Source organism: Megascapheus bottae, chromosome 19, assembly GCF_031878675.1.
Source record: "Megascapheus bottae isolate mThoBot1 chromosome 19, mThoBot2.hap1, whole genome shotgun sequence".
In the NCBI taxonomy this organism is placed as follows: Eukaryota; Metazoa; Chordata; class Mammalia; order Rodentia; family Geomyidae; genus Megascapheus; species Megascapheus bottae.
This window is the reverse complement of record NC_143527.1, coordinates 39,748,407-39,767,535: the sequence shown is the minus strand read 5'-3', so window position 1 is coordinate 39,767,535 and position 19,129 is coordinate 39,748,407. Positions and strand designations below refer to the sequence as shown.

Below are 19,129 nucleotides of genomic sequence, written 5' to 3'. Positions count from 1 at the left end.
AGCCCCGCCCGCCGCCCCAGGAGACGGGTGGGGGGGGGGCAGGAAATCCTCGCGCGCGCGCTCGGGCGGCGGCGGCGGCGGCGGCCCCGGGCGTGCCCGCCAGCGCGCGTCCTGAAGGGCGGGGAGAGGGAAGGAGGGAGAGGGAGGAGCTCACGTCACGTGAAGGGGGCGGGGCCTGCGCGCTGCCCGCTGCCCGCTGCTTCTCAGCCGCCGCCGCTGCTGCCGCCGCCGCCGCCGCCGCGTCCCATTCATGAGGGCCGCCCGGCTCCGCAGCGGCCCAGGCGGCTTCCGAGGTAGCAGCAGCGGCGGCGGCGGGAGTCCCGGCCCCACGCGCACCCCGGCCGACCCCGCCCCCTCCGCCGCCTTCGTCCAGCCCCCGCCGCCGCCTCCCTTCAGTCGCCCTCCGGGAGCGCAGCGCCTCAGGTAAGCGGGCGCCGGCGAGTCCTCGCGCCTGTGGCTGCCGGGCGGACGCTGCCTGCGGGTGTGGGGTGGCGGAGTGGCAGGCCGGGGACCCTCCCGGGAGGCGCGGCCCGAGCTGCCCTCTGCCCCGCGACCCTGTCCGCGCCTCGCCGCCACCGCGCCACGTCGACGCGGCCCCGGCCCGCTGCCGCCGCCGCAGGACGGACGCCGGGGGTGTGCGGCGGGCTGAGGGCGCGGGGGAGCGCCCGGGGCCGCAGCCGCATCCGGGATGCGGTGGTTTCCCCCGAGGCCCGCGGCTCCGGCGGGGAGGCCCGAGGGACGGGGCGCGGGGCACGTGATCCGGCGCGACCGGGGCCGGCGAGGTACCGGCGTTTCTCCGGGGCCGTTCGTCTGGCCGCCGCCGCCGCCGCCTCGAGGCTGTGCCCAGGTCCGAGTGTCCGTAGTTAGCCCTGCCCCAGCCCCCCGGCCCACCTCCCCCCCCCCCCGGGTCCCCGGCCCCCCGCCAGGCTTCACTGGGAGCCGCTTGGTTGAGATACGGTCGTACCCGGGGTCTCTTGGAGCGGGTTATTAGGATTTTTAATGCCGCGCATCACCTGAACGGAACGAAGATTATTTTCATTCAAATTTGGGATGACGTCTCGATGATATAATTATCCAAAATGGGGCCAAGGAAGATCGTCCTTCCTTTTCAGAAAGTACTAGAACTCTGAATGCTTGGAAACGCTCCGAAGGGTTACTGGGCAAGCAGCCGGATTAATTTTTAATTCAAATCTGAGGCTCACATCCTCCTCCCTCCCAGTTATTGAAAACGCCGTTTCTTGCCTTGCTAGCCAGCCAGCCCAGCCCAGCCCCTGCTGAAGTTCACTTGCTCTACATTGGTGATGCCGGTTAAGTGCTAAGATTTATTAAGGCGTACCCTGGCTGGGCAATAATGTTCTGACAAAACAAAATCAATTTTGAAATCCATTTTGCAATGTTTGCCAGTTATATTAACCCCTAAGGGTTCACGTGTTGAAGATGTGGTGTTGATGGTTTCCAAGGGCTTAGGAATGAAGAGTGTGGCAGGTGATCGTAGGGTTTAGTGGGCAAGCTGGACGCCAGGTGGACACGATGAAGCCAGGTGGCAACCCCCATGTGGGTGGCTAGCCCTTCCACTGAACTTCCTAATTCTAGCTAGGTTTGTCCTGAGATGGCTGCCCTTCATGCACAAAAGCTGCTTACAAGGATGGGTGGCTCCTTTCCTCCACTGAAATGTGTAATCAATGTCCCATGGACTGCAATATCCTTAAGTCATAGTAGGTATAAATGTAGAACGCTAGAAATGAAACCACAGAGTTCATATATATAATTAATCAACGGAGAAGCATTTTGTTTAAGAGGATCTGGAAATGGGAGCATTTGAAAACCCTTGAGCACTATAATGAAGTACAGTTAAGCAAATAAAAGGGTCAGCTGGGGCAGTGTTTTCTTTATTGCTACTTTCTTGTAGCAACAAAGGTTCTCATCACTCCCGCATTGTAATTTTTGTTGTACGGACCGAACTGTCCTTGCTCTGGGAGCAGACTCCCTGAAGGCACCACTTCCCAAACTGCCTAGTATCAAGTTGAGAAGTTTATTGAGAGAAATTATGAAGTAGCAGGCAGTTTGTCGTTCCGTGGGAGTTGGTGGGAATTCCTAAACGAGTTAACTGACTTTTCCTAGGTGGTGAGTGGATAATCTTGGTGGTGCCACAGATTGGAGGTGGTCAGGGGTTTAGTTTGGCAAATGAACATTAAGTGGGTTTTTCAGTACTTACATATGACTAGTTTATTGCTTGGTTCTGTGTAAAGAACCAAGAACTATTTTCTGTGCTGCTTTTCATGCATGCTTAACATAGCAGAAAAATCAGTCAGGATTTTTAAGTCTGACTTGAGTCTATCTCATTTCCTTTAGGCTCTGACCTCAAACTGTTGCTGTGTTTTTATATGTGCAGGTTGACCTGCCTTGTCAGTTGGTAAGCAGTGGTTTACTTTAAAAAAAAAAATCTGTTCTTAGCTGTTTCTAATAACCTTCATTGCTAAGGAAGTTAAGCTGCTGGGTGAACCCCAGGGTCTTCTGACCTGTCATTGCCTTTTCCATAATGAAACAACTGACAGGTTGGTGGGCAGGGTCTGCAGTTGGCAGAATGCATATAAGTTTTATGTTAAATCTTGAAAGAGCTGCAATGGTAATACTGTGGTGATGACTTGGTAATTAAGTATTTGAAAAATTGTCTTGGTGGTCTTGCTAAAAGGTAACCAAGTTTTGGATCCTCCTCCACCATTGTCCTTTTCTAAATATTGTTGTTGTTGTTCATGTGGTATTGAGGAATTCAACGTAGGGCTTTATGCATGCCAGGCAAGTACTCTGCTTCATTCCTAGCCCCGACCATTATTGCCTTGATTTTTTATGTCATTTTAACATATTACAGTAAACATTTTGCATGTGTGAGGTCCAGTACTTTTCAGGACAAACATGAGGGAAAGTTACTCCTGGGTGCCAGGTAATTTCATTTCCTTTCCCAGGTGTCAGTGGGAACCCTGTCCAGATTACTACATTCTCTGCTATCTTCCCTTTGGGCTCCAGCTCTTTAATTTGTAGCAGGTAGCTAGGTCCTGCCTGATAGTTGAATTCAACGCCAGCTTGGGCTACCTCCCCACACCTGGTCCCAAAATTAAACACTGCTACAGTGTAAACAAGAGTTAATGTTACGGTTAAAATAAGGAGAACCATTTTCCCCCCCTCTCTCTGATTTGGCTCATTGACTATAGTTTAAAGTCTTCTAAAACTTTTACATACTAAATTTCAGTGATTTTATTTGTCAGTTTAAGTTGATGTTAAAATTATTATTACCAAGGAATGAGGAAGAAAGAAAACCTAGTGAAACAGTCACTTTATCAGCTGCTTTTTCTGCCTTCATTTTACCTCCGTACAAACCAAGATAGTTGATATTACTGTCAGAAGTGGGATCTTACAGAATTCTATTTAGATTATTTAGGCCACACATACAATTTGAAAGACTACGTAAATGAATTAGAAAATGTGGGTATAGAGTGGGAAAAGGTAGCTTCTAGAACATTATCTTTAAAAATCCCTTGATATTCAGTATAGAGTCATCTGATAATTTGACTTTTTTTTCTGCATGAGGAAGTCTGAGGTATTCATTGTCTAGGCTCCCATGTACATTTTTCCTGGATAGAATATAGAATTTCCTATATTCTAACTGTCCTGGCCAAATGTCTAGCCGTGAGGGAAAGCTCTGCTTGTGCCAGGGCTGTGCACCTACTGGCCTTGAAGGCAGTGAAAGGCACTCAAAAGGAGAGGTAGGCAAGCTGCCCAGGACAAGAAGGAGGACCCCATGACCCAAAAGACTCACTACACTGCTTCTGCATCTTCTTTGAAGGAAGACTGTTCTTTGTGACCAAACCCTGAGAAAGACACTGGCCAATGTCTGAGGTCCTCCTCCTACCAAATCCCAGAGGCTTTTCCAGCCCTCTGACCACCTGCCTAGTGTATAAGGCTTCTAAGACAGAAGAACAAGAGTCCCCCCAAATGGGCTGGCACTGTTTATGGGTGTGAATGTGTTTGTGCATTTGGACATATGTTCCCTGGCAGAAGTGGGTCAGGGAGAGAGGCCTGCTTTGCAGGCCATGGTATATCTGTGGACACGCTTTTGGCTTCCCTTTCTTGTTCTACTCCAAGACTTAGTGGGCCTGATGGGGATCACAGTGGGTGGAGTTCTTTAGAACACTGCCAGGGCATACTGGGAAGTAAGTTGTGCACGTATCATCCTTTCTAGGCCACATAGCAGTGGTCTGCTTTCTCCTGCCTTGGGCCAAAGGGAAAGCTGGAGTTCACAGCTTGGCCTCTGCCAGGACACAGGGCCTACCATGTTCTGTGTGGAAATGCTGAGTGAGGGGAGCTTTCTGTGCTATCCAGTTAGCTTGGGATAGCAGCAAGCTATTATTTTGAATTGTTAGCCCCTACATATCATCAGGACTTTTGGATAATTAATATGAATCAAATGCTCAGAATTACTTGCTCCTTCTACTAAATTTCTCCTAAAAATGGAGTCAGTAAACTTGTCCTTGTGCAGTGACTTCCTATTCTTAAGGGTTAGCCTAAGTCTAGGAATGTTGGGGCTTAATGAAACATCATAGGGAGACCACTTCCTGCTTTTCCTGTGTATGTGGTACCAAGGAATCCAACCCAGGGCATCATGTATGCTAAGCAAGCACTCCACCACTAGGCTATGTTCCTGACCCAAAGTGACTTTTTTGTTGTTGCTGTTGGTGGTGGGGCTTGATCTCATTCTGGGTGCTATCCCTGAGCTTTTCAGCTCAAGGCTAGAGCTCTACTACTTGAGCCACAGCGCCACTTGTGGGAGGATAATTTTTATTTTAGCATGCCAGATATTAACTGTTGCTTTGTAACCATTGCAAAATATCTACCCACATATTAAATTTCTTCAAAATCTCTTATTTCGGAAGACTAACAGATCTATTTGATGTTACAGCCATAATAGCTATTTATATGTGAACTCTATGGAAATAAGACAGAAGTTTTTTTTTTTTTAAAAAAAGCTCTATCATTTAAAAAAAACTTATGATTTAAAATGTGTATTAAAGGCCTAGACGAAAGGATTGATCTTCAGTTATAGAATTTTCCAAGTGGTTTTCCTAATTCAAAATAACTTGCCTACCTAAACATTGTTTGAGTGGTAGAAATTTGGAATTTTGGGTGCTTAGTCTGCCAAAGGGTGCTACTACCTCTATTGCCTGCTATTTGTGAACACTAAACATTTCTCTGGAATGGATATAATGTTTGTAAAAGATTTTCATCATTACTACAGTTACATGACTGAATACCTTCTTTGAGCTAAGCAGTATGAAAGGTGCTTTATATTGTTACAACACCTCTGCAAGGCAGAGAATAAATAGCCTTATTTCTAGGTGAGAATACCAAACTGAGATTTGAAAAAGGCTGTACAAGCACATGGCAGTAATGTCGCTCTGTTCCCCTTCACCTCACTGCCCAAAGAATGTATAATCGTGGTGCTTTTATTTGACATTCCCTACATCAGTTTTAGGGTTTTCATTTTTTATTAGGTAGAACTGGACAAGCTATTCTTAATATCAGCATCTACAAACTGCTAACGGGAATATCATCTACTTACCAGCCAGTGAAGGGGATTGGTCCCCACCTCAAACACTGGTGCTGGCTCTGGAACCACTTGGACACTATGAACCTAATGTTCCTCTGTTTTTCACTGTGTGAGTCTGTCATTAAGCCAAGACTGGATCAGGTATCTAAAAGCTAATTTTTTCATAGAACATGGCCTCTAAACTCAAGTAAATATTGCTCTTGGAGTTGGCCTAAGAAGATGTTCTGCCAGAGTATTGCAAGGAAGAAATGAGCAGGTGGATTATTTGAGATATTATGGGTCAGTATTCATCATGATGTCCTCTTCAAGGGTTTATCTGGTAATTTTGGCTGTTCTTGATTTGAGTAAGTATATACCATAATCCTGGACTGGCACTAAGATAAGCAATGTCAGAGTTGGATGGAGCTCACAGCCTACTCTCCATTCAGAAATCTTTATTCCTATCTGAATAGCTGTATAGCTATCTGAAACCACCAGTACAATTGACTATCTGACTTCTTGGAACAGATTTGTCTTTGAAACTAGTGACTTTTTTTTTGCTAGATCATTTGACTCACCAACTACTATATCGAAAAATAAGCCTGCCTGTAATGGAGTTTTACTTACTGATTAAATGAATGATTTAAGAACCTTTTTCTGAAACAGAAATGTACTCAGGCCTTTAGAACTTCCAGATTTATGAATTTTTTTGAGATGGTACCAGAATTTGAACTCAGGACTTTAAGCTTAGTTGACTTGCTTGTTCATAGTGGCTGGCACTCTACCTTTTGAGGCATACCTCCAAAAGAATTTTTTGCTATTAATTGATGCTGGAATTTTAATGAACTTTTGTAGCAAAAATGGCATAGAACTTCAATCCTCTGTGTCTAGCCTGAGTACCTGGGATTACAGGCTTGAGCTACCTGTACCTAACAAACTCATGAATATTCTTTTTTTTTTAAGTCCATTAGTTGTAAAAGGGGAATTCCATTGCAACATTTCTACACATGACTACAGTATATCAGTCACACCTCCTTTCTCTTTCCTATCTCACTCCCCCTTCCCAAATTATTCAACAATGATAATAATTCAACAATAATTTTTCCCAATTATTATTTTCAACAAATTGTATTGCTCTGCCTTCAGGTATGCAGATAAACTAAAGAAGCTCTTATCCATCCTCCTTCATTCTTCACCCCGATTTAGCTCTCTACCCTGCTACTTGTACCCACTGCTCAGCAGTGACACCAGTTTACTTTCTCGGCACTCATTCTTCCATTTTTTAATTGTGTAGTAATCACATAGAAAGACCTCCACCATGGTATAAATGAGTATGTATTTTTTAAACTTGATTTTATTATTATTAAGTAGTTGTAGAAAGAGGTTACAATTCCAATAAGTCAGATTATTAATACAGTGCATCTTGGTTAATGTTATCCCTTCCATCATTTGCCCCCATTTTCCCTCTCTTGTCCCTACCCTCAAGTTACACAGTTCATGTTATATATAATATACATTGAATATAAAGAGGGTGTTTGCTCATCCTTCTTCCATTGTGTACCCTGACCTTCATTCTCCCCTAAAACATGATGCTGCTTCCTAGTATCCATTTTCTTAAACAGTTCATTAGTTCAGAGGATTTACACCTTTTGACTCCTCTTTTAAGTATACCATCCTTTAGTCAGTTTGTGTCCATATGCTTTAGACCCTGTATATGATTGTGTTTTAGATCTAACATCCACAAGTGAGAGAACACTTGTCATTTGTCTCAGCCTGATTAATATTTTCTAGGTCCATCCATTTCCCTTCAAATAACTATTTTGTTGACCCACTCATCTGTTGTAGGGCACCTGGGCTATTTTTATAACTTGGCTATTATGAATAGTACAGCAATGAACTTGGATGCACAGATGTCTTTACTATATCCTGACTTGTAATATTCTGGGTAGATGTCCAAGAGTAATATCACTAGGGGCTTGAACTCTGGGCCTGGGCGCTGTCCCTGACCTTTTGCTCAAGGTGAGCACTCTACCACTTGAGCCACAGCGCCACTTCTGGCTTTTTGAGTTTATTGGAGATAAGAGTCTCACAGTTCCCTGCTCAGGCTGGCTTCTAACCAGGATCCTCACATCTCAGCCTGCTGAGTAGCTAGGATTACAGGTGTGAGCCACCAGCAAGGCTGTGAATAATACTTTTGATTCATAGTTTATTCAGTTGTCTCCTCTTTTGTAACATGGTGATCGCGGTACCTGAATGGCTGGTTCTGAGGATTAAGTGAGGACATATGTTGATCTGTAACTACCCAGAGGTTCAGAGGTCAGACACAGGCTGGAGCTCCAGGGATGGCAGAGTTGAATCATAGTGCAAGGGTAAAAGATAAATTGCATAGCTTTCTTGCTCAAAAGTATTGTCTCCTTTTATGTAAAGCAGTTTCAAAACAGAGGAGGGGTTGGGAAGAGAACACTAAATGATTGAAAATGAGAAAGCAAAAGAAATATATTGGAGATAGCTTCTGTTTATATTTTTAGTGCAAGAGTATATTTAGTTTTTTTTATATATATATAACAAATCACTTTGTGTGCTTGCTTACATTTTCTTTCTTGGCTGGCAGCTGGTGGCTCACGCTGCTACTAATCCTAACTACTCAGGACCCTGAGATCTGGGGATCATAGTTAAAGCCTGCCCAGGAAGAAAAGTCCTCATGAGACTCTTAACCTCCAAATATCTGAAACGCTGGAACTGTGGCTCAAAGTGGTAGATTGCTAGCTTTCAGCAAAATAAGTCAGGGACAGCACCCACGGCCCTAAGTTCAAACACTACAACTGTCAAAAATTCCTTCCTTGACCTATCATGTTTACTGTTAAGAGTGTCAACAAGTGTTAAGTTTGCATGTATTATATGTGTTTCTAAAAGTCTTGTGATCGTTGCCATCATTTCTTCAATTGCTATATAAATTTGTAGAATATTTGTATCTAGTACAATGTAGGTATGTACATAACTAAAAGAAAAATATTAAATTCATAAAGTCTCTGACATTTCTCTGCAAACTGATTTTCATAAATGGGTGCCAGTTATGTTAGATTATAAAAGTACTCAACGTTTTTAAAATTTTGTTTTTATCTTTTAAGTAGTTGTATAAAGGAGTTACCATTCATCAAGGTTTTATTTTCTGCATTTAAAGATACAAAGAGTCTGGGACTGGGAGTTTGGCCTAGTGGTAGAATGCTTGTCTAGCAGGCATGAAGACCTGGGTTCAATTCCTTGGTACCACATACATAGAAAAATCAAGTGGTAGAGCTCTAGCCTTGAGAAAACCCAAGGACAGTGCTCAGATCCTGAGCTCAAGCCCAGGACTGGCAAGGGGTGGGGCAGGGGAAGGAATACTAATAGTCTTATGGGTGGTGGCAGCTTCCTTTTGAGTGTTTTGAATGTGGTCCTATTGAACGTTGGCATTCCTAACTTAACAAGAACTTTGCTGTATTTAATTTCCTGGTTCTGATCAATGAAACATACCTAAAGCTCAAATGGACAACAGATGTTAGTAATGAATCTTCTTTCTTTCCTCTAATAGTTGTTTTCTGTTGTTTTTGGGGTTTTTTTTGGGGGGGGGGTGAGGACAGTCCTTCGGCTTGAATTCAGGGCCTGAGCACTGTCCTTGGGCTTTCTCAAGGCTAGTGCCGTACCATTTCAGCCACAGTGCCACTTCCAGCTTTTTCTGTGTATATACCAAGGAATCAAACTCAGGTCCTCATGCATGCTAAGCAAGCACTCTACCACTAGGTCACACTCCTAACCACTCCCCTGACAGTTGTTATTCTTGTGAGTGATTTTGTTGTGAGCTTGAACTCTGGGCCTGGGCACTGTCCCTTAGCTCTTCAGGTCAAGGCTACCACCCTATCCCTTGAACCATAGCCTCACTTCTCACTTTCTAGTGATTAATTGGAAATAAGAGTTTCACATTCTTTAGTGCCTGAGCTGGCTTTGAACCTCAATCCTCAGATCTAAGCCTCCTGAGTTTTTCATAAGGCAGTATCACATAATAGTTTCTCATATTTAAAATTGTGAAATAAAGCTGGGCACCAGTGGCTCATGCCTATAATCCTAAATACTCAGGAGACTGGAATCTGAACATTACAGTTTGAAGCCAGCCCAGGCAGGAAAGTAGTGAGACTTTTATCTCCAATTAACCGCCAAAAACCCAGAAGGACGCTGTGGCTCACAGTGGTAGATAGCTGGTCTTGCATGAAAAAGCAAAAAACCTTTGTTGTTTTGGGGCACTAATTGGGCTTGAACTCAGGTCCTTAAGCTCTTTAGCTTTTGTGGTCAAGGCTAGTGCTGTTGTGCCATTTGAGCCACAACCCACTTCTTAGCCTTCAGCTAACAAAATGGAGATTAGAGTCTCATAAATTTGCCTAAGCTGGATTCAATATGTGTTCTTCAGATCTCAACCTCCTGAGAAGCTAGGGTTACAGATGTGAGCCACAAGCTCTTGGATTTTAGCTTCCCTGCCATTCTATTTTAAATATTCTTTGCATATATTACACTGGTCAGAATAAAGTCATTTTTTTCATAATCCTCATGTGACATATACTTTCTTGTTTTTTGTTTTTTTTGTCAGTCCTGGGCTTAAGCTCAGGGCCTGAGCACTGTCCTTGGATTTTTCTCAGGGCTAGAGCTCTACCACTTCTGGCTTTTTCTAAGTATGTGGTACCAAGGAATCGAACCTGGGTCTTCGTGCATGCTAGGCAAGCACTCTACCACTAGACCAAACTCCCGGCCCCTCATGTGACATATACTTTCTTATAATAACCTTCTAATGTAGTTAATATATTTTACTTCCCCAAGTTTCAGTTTATATTTTATGACTGGATATTGTTCAAAACTAAGCATTTATAGTGATTTTATTGCTGTACTACAAATTTTTATTTTCTCTAGTCAACACTGTTGGCTTTCATTTTGAAACATGAATTCCCACTCCCTTTTTCTTCCCTTCTGTCAGCCATAGGGCTTCAACCTGGGTGCTCTTCTTGAGCTTTTTTGAGCCACAGCTCCACTTCCATTTTCTGGTGCTTATTTGGAGATGTTTCATGACTTTGCTGCCTGGGCTAGCTTTGAACCATGACCCTGAGTAGCTAGGATTACAGGTGTGAGCCACCAGTGCCCAGCAAGCTCTCATTTTTTTTTCTGAATACAATCTTACCTTGTCCTGAATTTTAGCCATTTTTCATGTTGGACCTTTGCTCTAGGTCAAGGGGTCTTCCTTCCTTGCTGCTCTCCTCCTTGATAGAGCACTCTTCAGAAAAAAGTCATAGGATATAAATTCCTTCCGATCTTACAGGCCTTAGAACTTCACTAACTTTATACATCGTTGATAGGTTACGTTTTCTTAGAATTTTGAATTGCTTTTGAAAAATATTAAAGTGCTAAGCCTTTAATTTTTTCTCCTCTGTATCCTTTTCTCCCACATTTTTATAGTACCTGTACTTTATCTCATTTAAAAGTATCTCTTAAAACTACCTTCTGTTGATGAGATATGTTGGTTTGTGATTTATCATGTCTTTGAACAAGACAAGGTCAGGGACTGAATGGAATATCAGGGAAATACCTGCCTCACTTGGCTGTACAGTGAACCTTCATTCCTGGCCTTATTTTGTTCTTTACATTTGGGTAATAGGTAAGTATGTCACCAGAATCTCTGCAGGCTAGAGGGCATAAAAACACTTAGAATATAAGTGCTACTCTGGCATGGTGAGGCTTCTCCCCACTTGTAGGATCTGCTGCATATACTTATGAAGTTGGGGAAGGAGCTAGCACTGAGTGCTGTGTATGTGAGCATGGTATGTGTCCTGCTTGGTGTAGTCATGTGTGTGTGGCATTTCTGAAGCCCCTGCTGTTGCAGAAGCTCTATGAACCATTTTTCTGTTGTGACTATTTCTGGTGGAGTCCACAGTAGAACAGGTATTTGGAGTTAGAGCAGGGCATTCTATGTAAACTTTCAAGTTGGAAAACCATGTATCTGATTCTGGGAAATATTCTTGTATGATTTGTTTGATATCCCTTCCTCTTTCATTTCTGTTTCTGCTGTCAAAAATCCATATGAATTAGATACTTTGGGCTTGGGACTCTTCTGGAATGATAACTTTTGATATTTGTTAAGCCTCCTTTTGCTCATTTCTTTATCCTTGTTAGACTTACCAGGTTTCTACATATGGTTTCTACATTTCAGAGCCTTCTATAGAGACTTTTAAATTTTACTACTACATTTTAATTTCTGAGAGAGCTCTTAATCTCAAATGTTCATTTTTATTAGCGTCCTGTCGCAATTTCATGGATGCGGTGTTTTCTCTTGCATCTGACAATATTATGCTGTTTATGAAACTTATTTGCATTGCTTATTCATTCCAACAAATGGCTTGTTTTAATTATTGCCTTTTACAGTAATCTCTGCACATATGTGTGGTATTTATTGGGCATTTGTTTATGTCTAAAAGTTCCAGCTAATTGGAACTGCTCTATGCAGGGTGGCTTTCACAATGGTCAATTGGATAGGGGATTCCAGTTATCAGTATTTATAGATTCTTTCCCTATTCCCCACTAGAAGTTCCTGAGAGAGGAACTTGCTTAGTATTCTACTTCAAGTAACCAGTAACTCCTCTGGAAGCTGAGGAGTTAAGGGATGAGTAGCTCTTGAGATCTTCAGGATTTCTGAAAAGTGATGCATCTTGTTTCCTGTTGATGATATTTCCTGTGCCTACTTTATCTTGATTTGTAAGTCAGTTATCACTCTTCTGCTCTTTGCTACCTAATATTTGTATTTTTTTGCCAGTCCTGGGACTAAACTCAGGACCTAGGCAATGTCCTTGGGCTTTCTCAAGACCAGCACTCTACCACTTGAGCTACAGCACCACTTCTGGCTTTTTCTGTGTATGTTGAAAAGAACAAATCCGGTTGCTATTTTACTTTTCTCTTCACAAGGAAGGTGTGTCTTGACAGTGCCTGATACCAGAATACAACATACTGCTGCTGAACAGGTCACTGAGTGAAACAGGGTTTATATTTTCCATGTCCCTGGTATTGGTTCACTGACTTGCTGTTGCTCTTGGAAGAAGTCCTTCTTGTTGAAGTAGCTCAGTATGCTCAATGTGTTTGCTTGTGATAACACATGCCTGCAGCCTTAAAGTTTTCCAAAGCTGCAGCCCCATCTGGAGTGATAGGCAGTACTGGTGGCAGCAGTGAAGTTGGTGAGAACACTATTTTTAAAGTCTTTCTTTACCCAGCCAGATGTCATCACAAAGTTGGGAAGGGGACCACTCTAGGAGTAACTGGGTCAGCCCCTCCTACATATTTGAAGTGCTTATGGGGTCTCAGAGGAATACTGTGCTGAATAAAGCCAGGCAGGAACAGGAACTGTGTTTTGATTGCCACTAAGGATTCACCCAGTCTCTTCTCATTTCCCTCTGCAGGAAAATGAGATGTACCACCAGATGACTGGATTTGGGAGATTAGTACTACTTGGTTCCCCATCCCCGTGTTCTATTTTAACTAGTACAGGGAAACTAGGCAGTTTCCCAATTGAAACAGGTAATGTGTACTAGTCAGTCAGACTCCTCTCTAGGAAACTGGGAGCTGTATCTGTTAGCTAAAGGCAAACAGATTAAAGTTGTTTGAAAAAAACTATGTGCTTCAGGGTGGAGAAATTCTCCTGATCATATCTATGTTATCAACTAAGTTAATGGTGAATTGGTGCTTCCTTCCTTTTTCCAAATTATATGCTTTTGATAGTGATGGAAGGTGTTTCTCATTTGCAGGAGTCATTAAGTGATAACAGAGCAAGCAGCATGTTAGGTTGTTGGTATGGTTTATGTAGCAGAAGCAACCTTTTAAACAGAACTATGGCTCTGTCTTAATTTCATCATGGTACACTACAGTGGCTAAGCATCCCTTTTGTATTTCAGTGAGACTATTGTAGCATTGACCTACTAGTAATGTTCTCTTAAATTTTAGTTACGATTACGAAATTTGGGAAATTTCTCAGAGAGAATATATACATATATGTATATATTTATGAATTATTGACTTTGGTATGTGTTACTCAGAAGTTTGTACTTAGCACAAAATTGAGATTTTGATGTCTAAGGGGAGAACTTTGAAAAACCAAGTATCCTTGGGTGGGAAAATATGCAGCATGTTCTATTGTTTGGGGATCTATATTATATATTTATGATATTCAAGAGAAGAGGCCAACTGTTGTGGGGGGGGGAGGAAGAGAAGGAAAAATGTGTCTGTTGTCCTGGAAAATGGTCTTTTTTTTTTTTTTTTGCAACTTTGCCATACCCATTGGAATAGTGATGAGATGTAATTTATGAACATTAGTTATATAACAAATTTAACTCTATTAGTTTTAAATTTATCCACAAGACCTAATTACTTCAGGTTTTCTACTTTTGGCATCCATTATGCATGTATTACAGGGGAGCTTGGTACTACTATACAAAACTGTGGAAGCAGTATGATTGAAAATATCTTGTTTCCTTTTTTTCTTTGATATCAGAGAGCAAAACCTAATGGATTGGGCATGCTAGACAAACACTTCTACCTTTGAGTGACACCTCAAGTCCCTGTGTTGCCTACTTGATGAGTAGTATACACACACACTCTGACATACACACACACACTCTGACATACACACTTCGACCATGCTGTCATTCTGGAAGTACCTCTCCATTTTAAATTGTTTTCAAAGTATTGAAAGCAAAGTTCCTTTGTGCTCGGTGGTGGAAAATATTTACCCTTCAAGATAGATTAGGTTTTTGGAAATAACTAAAAACCATGCAAAGTAATATATGGTGAATCATGCATATAGAATAGATAAATCATGTTTACTTCTCGATTATGTAGTGTCATCATAAGAGAGATGAGCTGGTATTAGATCTGGGAGCAGACTTTTACCTTAAAACTGTTCCATTTCAACTCTTAAGGTTTTTGTGACCCATTTTAGTCTTATGTTGCTTTTTAGTGGCTGGAGTGTGAATTATACTGTTTTTACAAATAATCTGAAAAATAGATTCAGTGGGACGTAAAGAGCTGTTGATTGAAATAGGAATTTAGGAAGTTAGTGTACTTTCCTTTGTACTTTGCTGGATTTTGAGTTCCTAGGTGGCAGGTACCTTGACAATTTTGTATTAAGCACAGACTGTAACATTAGTCTTGGAACTATTTAGACCATTTTTTATTTTTTGTTCTAGTCCTAGAGTTTGAACTCAGGGCCTGGGCCCGGTCCCTGAGCACATTTGCTCAAGGCTAGAACTCTAACACTTATGCCACAGTTCCATTTCCAGCTTTTTGGTGGTTAACTGGGGATAAGAATGTCTTGGACAATTTGGGTTGGTTTTGAATCTTCATCCTCAAATCTCAGCCTCCTGAGTAGCTAGGATTATAGGTATGAGACACCAGTGCCCAGCTTGCTTTGGTTATTTTCGAGGTTCTCCTTTCCATCCTTTGCATTTAGCTGGTATGCCAAGGCACATTACCAGGCTTAGCTATGGTTTGAAGAAGGTGTCTTGGAAACTTTTTGCTTGAGTTGGCTTGGATTTTCACCTTTTAAGTAGCTAAGAGGCATGAAGCAAGGGCCAGGAGTTTGGCCTGGTGGTAGAGTGCTTGCCTAGCATGCATGAAGACCTGGGTTTGATTCCTCGGTACCACATATATAGAAAAAAGCCGGAAGTGGTAGAGCTCTATCCTTGAGAAAGCTCAAGGACAGCGCAGGCCCTGAGTTAAGGCCCAGGAATGGCAAAAAAAAAAAAAATCCCAAGGAGGCATGAAGCACCACACCTGGCTTATACTTGATTGTATTTTTGTTTTGTTAGAGGGGTGAATCATTACTGTAGCATCATTGTGGTAAAAACCTGATTGTAGGAGATTATTAGTGGCTATGTATTTAGTAGAGCTAAATGCTTAGGAGACTCATATTTTCAGAGTCAGATTATTGTACCCAGAAGGATGTATAAAAAATATACAGATGTTCTTTCTTTTTTTTAATGAGGAAATCAAATGCTTTGCTACAGAGACACACTACGTCAACTGCTCACCCTAAACAACCTGAATATCTACTTGTTTTTCTCTTATACAACTTGGGAACTTTCGATAAAATAGGGAGATTCATTTGTTAAAGGCAATAATCCAAGAATTCTGATAATTTCAATTTAAATTTCACTAAATAATTTCCTTACTTGGTAACAGACTTTAATGTAATATTAGAATTTTCTAAACATTGTGAAAGTAAATACCTTAAGTTGTACTTTTAGGAAGACACATATATAGTTTCTTTTTCTGCTGGCTAGTTAGCCGCTCTGCCACTTTTTTACTTTTGTTATTTTTTTTTTAAGTTTCTTTATTGTCAGGGTTACAGTAGTAGGTGTATTACTTCTCCCACATTGATATCCCTTCTCATGCTTTTGTCCCTGTTTCCCTCCCCCCACACTTTTTCCCAGCAGTCTGAGACCACTGTCCTGCTTGTATCTTCTGATCCTACGTATACTTCCTGTATATGTAGCTAGAGTGATAGTTGCACAGCATTGAAATTACAGGCATCTACTATCATGTCAGGCTTGTTGGTTCAAGTGGGAGTCTCACTGACTTTTAACCCTCCACCCACCTCCTCTCCAGGCTTGGCCTCAAACCAAGATCCTTTAATCTCTGCCTCACAAGTAGATGAGATTACGGGCATGTACCACCACACCTGGCTTTTGGTTGACTTTTTTAAAGTTCACTAACATAATAAAGAGCAAAGAGTAAAATATCAACAATACGGTTAAAAGCAAATGCTTTGGAACCTGTCAAAACTTCTTACCCTGGCATCACCGCCTGGCAACATTACACATGAACCACTTCTCAGTGTTGATGATAGTTGGGTATTTAAGAAAAAAGTTTCTGAGTCCATTTTACACGGAGTTTCTGGTGTGTTATGTGCACTTAGTCTGTGAGAGAACTGTTAATACTCTCTTAAAAAATACACACAAACATCCAGAAGACTATTGCTGAAGTTTTGATTTCTAACTACCTTGTCAGCTAGCTTTACAGTAATTATCCATTTTAGATGGGAAAGGGCAACAAGCAGGAAGGAGAGTACTAGCTACTCACAATTTTTAAAAAATTTATTTTTATTAGCATACATTGGTTGTGCAAGGGGGATTTCATTGTGACATTGCTACACATGTATAGAAATAGAAAAAGTAATCTTCCTTCTTTCACTCCCATCCTACTCCTTTTTAAAAGTTTCACGACATTTTGTTCTATTTTATACTACATAGATCATATTCATCCTCATTTGCCCTCAAGAATTCTGTGTAAGTAATATATCTTAATTGTTTGAAAAGAGTTAAAAGAAATTTGCATCAACAAAACAATTTAAATAAGCATCGTTAGTTTTTCAAGCGTTAAAAGATTCTCAAGTTAGAAGTGTGATGACCTAACTATGGAAGGAAATCCTCTCACGAGTCAAGGAATATGATCAGGGTTTACTGGGTCCCCGAATAGTGTTGATCTCATAACGTGATAATTTTCACTTACCTTTTCTTTGGTTTACAATAATATCTGCTTATACACATTTTCACAGTTTTCTTTGGCAAGTTTTAAGTCAGCAGCTCAGTTTTGATCTTGATGGGTAAAAACCCAACACCATTTCCTCAAATACCTTTGCTTAGCCTCAGTTGTGATACACTGGAATATTTTTAATATAAATATAGCAAAATAATGTATTTCTGTAACATTTAAAGATGATTTACTATTAAAATTTTACAATAAAGGCTGTGTCTCAGCATGATTTGCTTTTCTTTTTTTTCCCTCCTACCTCCCTTTATATGGCCTATATGGACTCCAGATTGAGATTTTTCTGCTTCAGCTTCTGGAGTGCTGGGATTGATGATGTCAGTCACCAACCCTAACTTCAACAGGATTTCTTGAGATTAAATAAACTTAGATAACATAACCCCAGTAGAGAAAGTGTCTTGTATGTAGTGTATTGTTGCATTGCCATACAAACTGCTGTTTAGAGTGGCTCACACCTGTAATTGTAGCTGTTTTATGGTTCAGGGCCATTTGGGGCAAAAAGTTCTTTTTTGTGTGTATGCTAGCTAATAGAGGCTTGACCCTCAGGGTTTGTGTGCTGTGCTTTAGCTGGCACTCTGCCATTTGAGCCACAGCTTGGGTTTTTAGTAGGTAATTTGAGATAAAAAATCTCATGGACTTTTCTGCCTCAGCTTCAAACCCAGATCCTTAGATATCTATTTTCTGAGTAGCTATGCTTACAGGAGTAAGCAGCTGACAACTGGCTAGACAAAAAGTTCTTGAGACGCCATTTCAACTAGTAAAAAGCTGGGCACAGTGGTATATACCTGTTACGTAACTGTTTGAGAAGCATACATACAAGGATTATTGTTGAGGCTGGCACAGGCATAAATATAGACCCTCTGGAAAAAACAAATCTGAACACAAGCTACACTGTTCAAAAAGTAATGTACTCATTACCAGACTTATAATTGTAACTTCTTCATATAACACCTTTACAATAACAGTAAAAAACACAAGCTTAGAGGTATGGCTCAAGTGGTAATTCCTGAGTCCAGATACTAGTCCGAATACCGAAGAAGACAAAATGAAAGCATAAAGAGCTGGAGTTGTACCAGAAGTGGTAGAATGCCTTCCTGGCATGTGCAAAAGACCTAATTACAAAAGAAGAGAAAAGAAACACCAGGTTCTTCTTCCTAATCAATAACTTATCTCTCCCAAATAAGACAATAAGACAAATAAGACAAATAAGATTCTATTTCTTTTGGCTTTATTTTTCTATGTTGGCCAGAATTTGAGATGATCAATCTGTAGTTATTCTGATCCTGGATTGGGCTGTTTACTTTCTTATTGATCAAATACACATGACTGCTTCAGTGGAGAAACTTCCCAGTATTTGCTCATCTTGAAATTCTAGATGAAAACTTAGAACATCTTTGTCACAACTACATCCAGTTTCTAATGATACTCTAAACCATACAATAAATAAATGTGGTAAATTTAAAAATAAATGTGATTTACCCTTGAATGTGATAGGAAAAAACTGTAGACATCAGAGAAAGGTTGATTTGGGGGTGGGGGGACAGTCCTGGGGCTTGAATTCAGGGCTTGAGCACTGTCCTTGGATTTTTTTTTCCTCAAGGCTAGCACTCTGCCACTTGAGTGGCACAATTTTTGGCTTTTTGTATGTATGTGGTACCAAGGAATGGAACCTGGGTCTTCATGCATGCTAGGCAAGCACTCTACCACTAGGCCAAACTCCTGGCCCGAGAAAGGTTGATTTAAAGATAAATGAGTTTTCAGAGTAGTGCTTTTGAGTCATTTTAATAATGGATCTCTGACTTCAGGGGATCCTATTTTTTTAATTTCTGGAAAGAACTGTTTGGATTTGATTATTGGTTTACAGCGCAATGGGATAGGTATTGTCAAACATTGAAATTTAGGTGAAGATACGACACAGCATGGGAACTTAATTTTTTTTGC

General features: G+C 41.3%; 1 protein-coding gene across 3 annotated transcripts in view; it reads left to right on the top strand.

Moving 5' to 3' along the window:
• Lpin2 (lipin 2) overlaps nucleotides 1-19,129 on the top strand; it is an 84,956-nt gene that overhangs the window by 8,714 nt on the left and 57,113 nt on the right. The window contains exon 1 of one of the 3 annotated variants that reach the window (XM_090353383.1): nucleotides 274-423. The exons of 1 other annotated variant lie outside the window; for it this stretch is intronic. The gene's annotated coding sequence lies outside the window, so the exon portion shown is untranslated. Of the gene's footprint in view, nucleotides 1-273; nucleotides 424-2,392; nucleotides 2,414-19,129 lie in introns of those variants that run through there. One more of the 3 variants, XM_090353385.1, reaches the window with a different exon arrangement.